Here is a 9,773-nt window from a genome sequence, read left to right on the forward strand (position 1 = left end):
AGTCAGAGGGTCACATTGGACATGATGTAAAGCTAATTTTAAGGTTAGGAAAAAATCAATAAGTCACGAACAGCAGCAGTGACAAAGGATCAGACTAAAAGGTGTTCGTCAGCTGTTTGAATGCTTGTGAAAAAAACAAAAAAAACATTCTTGTTTGTGTGTAAATGTGAGTAAATGTGATTGCAAGTAAAGGAAATTTACTAAAGTAACTAAGCTCTAGAAGAAACACATGCTGCACACCACATGTTAAATGTGACACCCTCACATGTCCCCCCCGTCTCATCCTGTCAGATGGGCAACAATGGGATCAAACTGGAAAGAATTTCCTGTTAAATCACTGGAACTGAAACACATAAGTTGTCCTTCCTCTGCACCCATCACCTTCCTTCACATCCTGACCAACAGACTCAATCCAGCTGTGCTTGAACATCTGTTACTTACGATTTTGCCCACCATTGTGTGTGTGAGTGTGTCTGTTTAGATTAGGTTAAAGGATATAGCTGACAATATTCTATATTTTTGTTATGGTCACCAGATCCCATAAAAAGACCATCAATGACAATACAATAGTCTGTCTCTCGATACTTTCCAACTTCCTTAACTTATCTGGTGTCCAAAGCCCATTTGTTCCTGCTGAAGATGTAATTCCTTTAAGACAAGTCACAAATATAAAGTTTTATTTTTGAAAAAGGCGAAATAATTAGCTAAAATAGCTGGGCACTGTAGGTTTTGAAAACATTTCTCAATCTGGAATAAAGAGTGCGATGGTTGGGGACTATTTTTCAGATGTGGATTAATACACATTTGGTACTCTACTGAGTATGGCAGCAGGATGGTGTGTGTGTGAGACTGACTCAAGTAAACTACAGTGCTCATGTCCATTGCTCAGAGGAATAATATATATCAGACTCTAACTACACTTAACAATGCCTGTTCTCTGTTGGATCAATTCATTGGTAATATTTTGTGTTTTTCTTATAGTCAACACATCGCAAAAGCAGCAGACTTATCCTTTAATATCAGCATTTGAGAAACACATCTAGTTGTTGCGGTTGTGGTTGGTTACGCTTCCAGGAAGTGAACCGAAGTCACTACAAGGTCAAAAATGCCCATGTATGGTTGGGTGTGCACATGTGCATTGTGCATTGTGCATTAGTTTGTCCACTGGGTTCTAGTATTATGGGTACACTCACAGTGCAAGTGAAAGCGAACTGCGGCTGATCTGGTTTGATCTGATTGCTTGGAGTGATTAGGGTTTACTTATGTGCCTGAGAAAATCTCTTTAATGAGGGTCTGTGCTGTGTTGGTGTTTGAATTCAATGTCTTAGCACTGCAGTTGCATATTGTCCTCCTATGGGATGTCCTGCTGGGGAGGCGTCTGGGGGATCTTTAGTGGCTGATGGAATTGAGTGATCGCCTTATCTGTAAAGCAATAAGTGTTGTAGCAGTGAAGGAAAAAAAAGCATTGGAAGCTCTGTTTATAGATGTGTATGGTTGCACAGGCACATTGCTTAGATGTAAAGAAAAAGGAAAGTTCTTATATTTGGAGCTTGTGTTGTACATTAAAGAGGGTAGGAATGCAATGCAAAGATCTCCTTTTTTGTATATATTACCATTTAATCTAATGGGTGTGTTTCAAAGGTTATCAGTGCCATGCCATGTTCCATGTGCTAGTGTTACTTGCACATCTCTGTAGTCTGTGTGTGTGTGTGTGTGTGTGTCTCTGTGTATCCATGTGTGTATTTATAAAGTAGTGTGTATGTAAATGTGATCGCGCGCATATGTGCGTGCTGTTCAATATGCAGAGTCATGTGGGTGGTGTGTGTACTCGAGCCAGCCAGACAGTGGCAGGTTGGTGAAGACACACCCCTGCCTGCTTATCCAAGAAGAGAGAGAGACAGAGAGAGAGAGAGAGAGAGTTAATATTTATTCGTAAGCATCTGTGCAGTTTTTTCTCTTTCATGATATTTATGTACAATAGGTGTGTGTGTATGTGTGTGTGTATGTGAGAAGTGTGCTCTGAGCTGCAGTTTGTGTGTGTGTGCGTGTGGGTGAGACCATGCAGCGCCACTGATCTGCTCTGCTGCATTGCAGCACATCCTGCCCATCCCGAGGTCGCCGACGTCCTCCGCCAGGGCACTCTTCCAAGGTCACAGCAGGTCAATCCTCCCCATCTGCATACCCAGCCGCTGCGAGGGTAAATCTATAAACACCACACCAAATCTGTCGGCTGTTAGAGCAACGAGACACCAGTAAGAACCAGAGCTGGAGATAACTATACTCAGGCTTCATGGTCACAATAATCTATCAAAGCGGAGACCAGGCATGTAATCTACCCAGATGACCGGTCGATCAACCAGGAAAACCGATCAACACAAGATGAACTGCTGCAGCACACACATTCAACATGCAAATACATGCAGCTGAAGTCACATGTAGTGACACTTCGACTTGGGAGCTGTTAGCCTGGTGGAATTTACTGTCCATCTGTGGAAGATAAAGACTTTTATGGGATTCGCCAACAGGCATGTGGAGGCTTGTGAGGCTTTATGGCCGAAAATGTCCTGAATATAATTTATAATGAAACACGGATGTGATTACTTCATATGTTACTGACTGAGTGAACACGTAGAAAAAAAAACATGGAAATCACTAAGAGAGACACAAACACAACATGAACCTGTGAATGCATGTGTTTACAGTAGACAAAGACGGTTTGATTGTAGATTGACTGTTTTACTCTGAGTTCAAGGCCAGAATCAAACAAATAAAACATTTTCTTCTGCTGCCATGGATACAAGTAATTTTACAGCTGAAGCACAGAACCTGTGAAAGCACCTACAGATTTATATCTTAGCTGAAGACAACCCCAAAATTTTATCTTGTTTTGAAGGATATACTCAGTGATGTATTAGTGTAGTGTTAGTATGGGATGGCAGATGATCTAACAAGAGAGCACAGGTACATTGGAGACTTCATGTTTATTCATTTTTCTATATCGCACGAATAAGCATGAATCACACATGAATGTAAAAATGCTTCCGGAGTGATTCATTGCCTTGAGAAGCAAAATGCATATGAAATTGGGGGCTATATAATGCAAGATCACAGAGACGCTATATGCTGTATTAAAGGATGATTACAGTTAATGATGGGATCTAACTAACACAGCAACATCACAACAGTGACGTCTGAGGAGACAAGATATGAGCACATTGGGTCAAAATTGAACCAGCAGGCAGCATAAGTCTTTCATGTGATTTCTTCTGGTTCTGCTGTGACATGTCATTTTTTTGTCACTGTCCTGTAAAAAACATGTATCTCCAAAATGTCAGCTTTTCAAGAGCTAAGAACTCCCCTGTTTTCTGCTGTGTGACAATGGTTTATTTTGATTAAAGCTGCAATAACAGCAGAATCAAATTGTGAGCACAACACTGACCTATCATCAACTTGATATGATGAACTTATTAGCAAGCAGTTGCTTATTTACACATCCAGCAGTTAACAGTCAGAGGTTTGATTCTGGCCACCTGGCAAAGGAAAGTCCAATATTCAAGCTTTTTTACTTCACTCCAATATTCTCACCAGCTAGATACTCTGTCTCCCATTTAGTGTTGAGCAGGTAGTGGACAGTGGGGTTTCTGAACTTTGGCCCAAAAACCGCACTATTATATGAGACCTGTGAGAATGAACCAAACCAGCAACAGTTAAACAATGAGCTGGTACTCTGCAGATTCAGGTGATAGTAGCACCCTAACTAGCATTTACTTGCACTTATCAAATAGATGTAGAGAATAAAAATGTAAATGTAATTTTTTTCTTTCACATTGTCACATTGTTTTTGCATTGTCACTTGATACATTGTTATAAGAAAAACATTGATTCGAGCCACTTTAAGCTTTGTAATGTAAAGTCAGTTTTTACAACGGCACAGTCTTTCAAATGGTTTTGGCTCATGTGAGATCACACGTCTGCATGATCCTCTCCCTGCATGTGTTTCTTGCCCTGTCAGACTTCCCGTAAGAGATGCTGTCCAGTCCAGATGTCTCAGCAATGAACTTGGTGAGTACAGTGTTATTATTGCCAATAAAGGTGATGACCAAAACTACAACAATAAGACTTAAGCTTAAATAAACACTTTATCACTGCATTTGCATGTTCTTCAGTTTTTGACAAAGAATCAGAGAATATGGGCATAAATCAAAGAAAGAGCATTTGATTGGGGAAACGCAGCAGGTGACAGCTGACTGACTCGCCTTCTGACCACGTCTCTTGCCCAATGTGGCTTCAGGGAGCTGTCTGACATGGACTGGCTTGTTGTACAAATACTCATCTCAGCTCATCTGCCAGGATGCTCGGGGTTTTATTACATTCGTGCAGCAGGAGGATTTCAATGGGGCTATCAATGATTTATCATCTAGATACAATGGAAACAAACAAATAGATCCCCTTTTGATATACTGTAACAGCAAAGTCTCAAATTTCCCAAATGTGAAAGAAGCATGTTTATTTGTGTAAATAGGTGGCATTAAAAAAACGTTAACCACTACAGATTGGCCAGTGCAGGAACAATGCAAGGGGGAAAAAAAAAAAACAATCATTGATGGCACTCACTGCAGGCTCTCTGGAGACAGAGAGAAATGAGGAGCTTCCTTCAGGTGCACCTGATCTGAATAAATGCACACACACAAATAAGCTGTGGACAGGGGTTGGATTGTTTTCCATATCTGTGACTCACAAAAGCAGTCGGTGCAAACATTTTTGTCAAGTGATAAATGTCTTCGAAAATGCTGCGTCTGCATCTGAAGTGAGAAAACAGTGTGCTTCATCTGCATTCTGTGGGTGATCATAAAAATATAACTTCTTTGTGATCACAGACAAACACTTTGCTGTAAACACCGCACCCTTGCTGTCGCTGTTCGACTTCTCACCCCATGTAGGTCACCATCAGAAGAAGGGAAAATCACGTCGAGGCTACGCGTCTTAGACTCGTTTGTTAACGACCCATCTCTAGTACAATAGGAGTTAATTACATCCTCTAATGACTTCACACACTAAGGCTAATGGCCAACAGAGATAACACATCTCTCATTACCACTCTGCACATATCTTGACTGGAATGGAGGACTTATTAGACAAACTGTGCACCCTTCATTGTGGGGACACTTGCCACACTGATATCGGGTCCTGCTAGAAAGTCATTCAGTGCTTGTGCCGCTAAAACACATTTCACTGGTGAGGTAATTGTGCTTTTTGATAATGTGACCAGCACTGTAATGGGGTTGCATGGTAAAACACCCAGGCAGTTGTTATGGAAAGTCTGCAAATTATTTTATATTCTAGGTAATGAGACACTTTTATACTCTCATACATACGGATGAAAATTGTTTTCTGAATGTTCGGTTAATTTCTGATTCCAGTAGTTAACAGCCTCTGAATGTTGCTATTATGTTTTGGGATTTTTAGTAGTTTTAAAACCCTGTGGAGTTGTCGAGTGGGTTGTCGTTTGTTTTTTACATTTGTAAAAAAAAAAAAAAAAAAATACACAATTTAAAATAGGATACACACACAATGCATTTTTTGTTGAGAAAAAAACTGAATGTAAAAATAATTGTGTACTGGAAAACTCCACAGGGCACCTTTACTTGTTCTTGATATTTATTGGGTCACAAAATAGTTATAGTGCATTTTCAGTTGGTAGTTGTATGTATTATTTTTTAAATTCAAATTTTGGATTTTAGTTTAGTTACTTGCTTGATTTTGATTCTGTGCCAGTATTTTATACACAGCAGGTTTAGATTCACATCAGACATATAAAAAAATACAGTCTGCTGCTCCACCAAGCAAAGATTTCCGTCATGTGTACATGTCTTCACAAACTACTGTCTTCTAAGGCAGAGCTTCAGGGTGCCAAGCTGGAGGAGGAATTATGTCTAGAACTATTTTGTCTGTCATTTAATAATGCTACCCAGCCAATAAAGCATACTGAAGCAATGAGGCAGTACACTAACTTTGATGACTCTGTCATGCTGACTGATGGACAGATGTGTTGATTGATTGATATGCAAGGCCTCTGCGCCAGAAAGCATTCATTCTATTTGCAGTCGCAATCTGTGTGTAATTAGCATCTGGTTTACTAAAGGCGGCAGCTAATTATGCAATCAGTGACTGGTGCTCTCTATGTGCATTCTGCAAGAGCAGGATCGAGAGCTTAAAAGGTGCAATTCAGTGGTGGGTTTTATCTAAAAACTGAGTCTCTTGTTCAATTTCCCCCAGAGACTTTTTGTGATGCTCACACTGTCTGCTGTCAGTGAGATTTTGGTGCAGAATAAAAGTTAATTAAATTTTCTCTTCCACACCAATATACCTGCACAAGCTTTGCCTGCTTTTCAGAGATGGGCGAATTTTCCACATAAATTCACCCTCGCAAATAGAGTAGGTTTTTAGGAACATGTTATACAAGAAAAAAAGGATAATAATGTATTATCTTATCTTATTTTATCTTACCAGTGTTTGTCTGGTCATTGTTGACACCTCTGGCATTGTTTCTGCAGTCTGTCTGCCTTCATTCCTTGTTCCATTCTGTCTCTATTTATTTATTTATTCATTTATTTGTCCGTCTCCTGAGTGGGTGAGCAGAGTCGGGATAGGTGAAGTGAGATGTTAAGCATTAACACAATACTGATATGCAGTGACAGCAGCGGAGGCAGGAGCTGAGCTCAGAGAGAGACCCAGGACTGACTCATATCGAGGTATAGGGGGGAGAACGAGAGACCGCACCCTTATGCTGAGTTCCCACATGAAACTGCCTTGACTTCAGTGACCTCTTGTCCACATCCTTTCTACCTATTTTTCTTCATCTGTCTAAATAGCAGAGTTAGCGTCATAGTCAAACATGAACAGTCTTTGTCCCAGGGAACTGAAATGTCTGTGTCTATCTAGGAAAGTGTTGCTGTACCCATGCCCCAAGTGTCCAGGATACCTCAGCCCTGTTGTAGCTACTGCAGCTACACAAATGAGCTGTAGCCCAGAGTGCTGCAGGGATGACATATTTTTGTGGGTCAACCTGGAAGTTAGCATCACCCTGGTTTCCTTGACAAAAAGCCAATGGGATTTACATTACTGCAGAAAATAAGCTCTGCGACAAATTAAAGTTTATGATACTGACACGTTTTGTTCAGCACAATCATACTCCTCACAGATGAACACCACTTTTATGATTTTTGAAGCCTAAATTGCCAAAAGTAAAAAGCGAATGATAGGTCATAAACAAACTACACCGCAGTCACATGACTTCAGCATCACCACCACTTCATTCCTGCAGCACTCTATATAGGCTGTGTAGACACATTAAAGACTGGTCTGTTTGTCCTGCTTCGTCTGTTCTCCTACTATTTCCTTGGTCAGTGGTATTTGTGGTAATGAACACAACAGATGACAAAATGTAATCTCTTCGTTTTCAGTAAGGCAAGACAAATTAGCATTTTGTGATTTAGGACAGCCATGTTCACAGCAAACCTTCTATTTGCTGCCTTAGTTGCTGCTCACAATACACAACAACAAAGAGATGTAACTAAAGCAAATTAAGTAAATGAAATGAATGAACATTCATCACAATGGTGTGAATGAACTGTCTGGACTCTGCGCTCCTTAAAGCAGCTTCAATCAGTATTTTTATATAGAAGGAGTATTGCTCTGATTCAGTGCTGCAATCCTGTCAGACTCAATTGACAAAAGTACAATGATTACCATCGTACGTCAGTCCCAGAGCAGCTGACCGTGTTGCCAAGCAACGGTAAACATTCTGGCCCTTGAGGCTTAAGTTACCTAACACATCACCGTTGACAGATATTAAAGCTGACGATTCAAATCTCACCTGCTGTTCTCGCTGTAGAATAGACAACCCGTGTTGGCTGCCGCTGCCCAAACAGACTATTACTAAGGTTACAATTATTGTTGCACCATAGTCTCCATTTTGTTTACATCTGCTTCTTCTTGAGCTCATATGAGGTGGTGAATTATTCCCTGATTTCTCCCTCTGGCACGATAATCTCAATATCCTGTGGTGTGTGATGTGTCCTTTTTTTCAACTCTTGTAGCGTGAGCGTGTTTGAGATTAGAGAAAGAGCTACAGAGAATTATCACCCAACTCTGCAGTTCTCCTCAGCTCCAGTGTTTTAATGACTTTGAGCTCATTGTTTTGATTTTCCAAACCACAGCTTTACTGTTTTGGTTTCACTCTCACTGCTCTCATCAGTGTTTCCAGGCGAAGCAGGCAGTTGTTTGCAGTGGAAAAGACTAAAAACCAACAGACAAAGTTAGCAACTAGCTAGGGAACACTTTTGAGTTTTCTAGGATGCTTCTTAGATGAAAACCAAAAGCCAAGTGAAGAGGACAGTGCCAACATTGTAAGGATGCTACTGGTCTTACATTCATCAGCTGGACAAAAAACACGGTTCCAAATGAATGCTAATGTTGCTTCGTGTCTGCTGACTGTAGATAGACACCTGCCTTTACCCGCATTTGCGCTCAAGGGGTCAAAGAATGCAGCTTTAAAAGATCAAAACTGCCCCACATTTTTCTGTCTTGTTTTTTTCATTGTAATAACCTCGTCAGAGCGAAGGATCTTTCCAAAATGATGAAATGAGAGGAGCTGGTGTCCACATTTTGAAATTAAAATTCAATGAATATTTTTATTTATTTATTTTTTACCAATTTAATGATGCATTTTGATGTATTTTGAAGTCTGATGTTGTTTACTATGTTGTAGTAGAAAGTACTAACGGTTAAGACAGCAGATTGGAGAAAATACACACAATTATTTCAGGTAAAACCTGCAGCACAGCCAAATAACAATAGTTATCTAGTGTTGGAATGTAGTGTCGCAAATCTCCACTCCCCCTGATGTCCATGTCTGAGGTTAACATGGACACACAGTGAACATGGAAGACACATCATTCTTCTTGGTTTAAAACACTTTTCAAGAAGCTAACTAAGACAGATCAGGCAGAGAGAGCCTCAGCTGGATGTGAAGCTACTGAAGGAAGTGGATCTGAATTCACTGCACTGCTGGGAGGCAACAAACAGCACCTGGTACAACGACAAATTTATATCCTCTGATGAAGGAAAAGCGCCTTTGGTTGATGATTTGCTGCTTAATCATCTGCCGATCTTTCAGATATTGCAGCAAAAACACATCAGCTTAGCAAATGTGAATTTCTAATGTTTGATTTTATGACTTTCAATCTATCTCTGTCAAAGATCAAATTAATAGAAGACAGCCTCGACCAGAGGAATGACGCCAGCAATAAGCCATTCTACCCAGCTCTACACACACACACACGCACACACACACACACAATGTAATTATCATTTGAACCAATATAACAAGATCATTTGAGAGTCAAGCTGCAGCTGGATTCGTCCACTTCAAAGAGACGACAGATGCTTGTTTAGCTTTCTGATAATGGTAACTCTTTCTCCATCATTATTTCCACCCATTTCTCAAAGCTGAAGAAAAAAAATAACTAATGACTGACACTTAAATTGGTTTAAATGATCTCTGTTGATTTGGATGTCATGATTTCAGCATGTGATGGGTAAGCAATACAATAAGATGCCAGCACATAACGTGACAGCGTTTCCTTAGAGTGCCGTTGTGCGAGGTTAGCAGAGTTTAATCTCCTGCAGAAAGGGAATTTTTGGACAAAATGCTTAAACCCATAGGGTGCCATTCTAGCTCCTCTTCCCACAATGATCAGGCACAAGGGCGC

This window comes from Seriola aureovittata, chromosome 3 (assembly GCF_021018895.1).
Source record: "Seriola aureovittata isolate HTS-2021-v1 ecotype China chromosome 3, ASM2101889v1, whole genome shotgun sequence".
Taxonomy (NCBI): Eukaryota; Metazoa; Chordata; class Actinopteri; order Carangiformes; family Carangidae; genus Seriola; species Seriola aureovittata.